Genomic DNA, 841 nt, shown 5'->3' on the forward strand with positions numbered 1-841 from the left:
CTGGCTGGCCTGTGATGGATGGTAGTGAGGCAAGGGTAATTTATTTATTTATCTTTAAAAATGATTAATATACAAAAATATATGTGTTTACATTCATTCCAATCCCTTGTGAGAAACAAGGAGAGTGGTGTTCCCATTATGATGTAATGTTCCCCATTGTTGTGATTCTATTCATTTCATCTGTAGAACAGTAGTTTGTATACATACATTTGTTTATACTGTGTTTTTACCTACCTAAATGTCTGTTTTTGTGGAGGTTATGTGTGTTTTGTGATTTTGGGTGAGTTATGTGTTTTGTGATTTATGTGAATTGCTGCTGCAACACTGCAAGTTCCCTTTGGGGATCAGTACAGTAGTTTATCTATACAGCTGACCCGCTTTGTTCATCTAATGCTACTTCACTGCCCTCTACTGACCATTTCTGGCACTGCATTCCTCATGTTATTTACCATCCTCATCATAAATAAGGTTCATTTATACAAAGAACATTCAAGTAACTATCTCTCCAAAAAAAAAATTGTGACTTGGCTTTGTTGGTATGAGAATGTTTTCAGCCCACATTTCCTTTTTGAGAGTCTTTCCTGTATGTCCCTAGTCATCGTCTTGAATGTCACTGAATCGTTTTTATTTGTCTGCAGCAAGCCACAGTGTGCCGTCTACGAAACAACATGGCTTCCATCGGAGGTTGCCACAGTCCTTGTCAGTTTTCATATGATACATTTTGCTGTGTCAAGCTGCTGAAGACTTTTTCTCAGGGAGGTTTTTTTTTCTAATGAAAGAGAGAGGGATGACACAAGTATTCATGGAGACAAAACTATCTGATAATTGTACGTTCATAAGA

The sequence above is a fragment of the Sprattus sprattus genome, assembly GCF_963457725.1.
Source record: "Sprattus sprattus genome assembly, chromosome: 3".
Taxonomy (NCBI): Eukaryota; Metazoa; Chordata; class Actinopteri; order Clupeiformes; family Clupeidae; genus Sprattus; species Sprattus sprattus.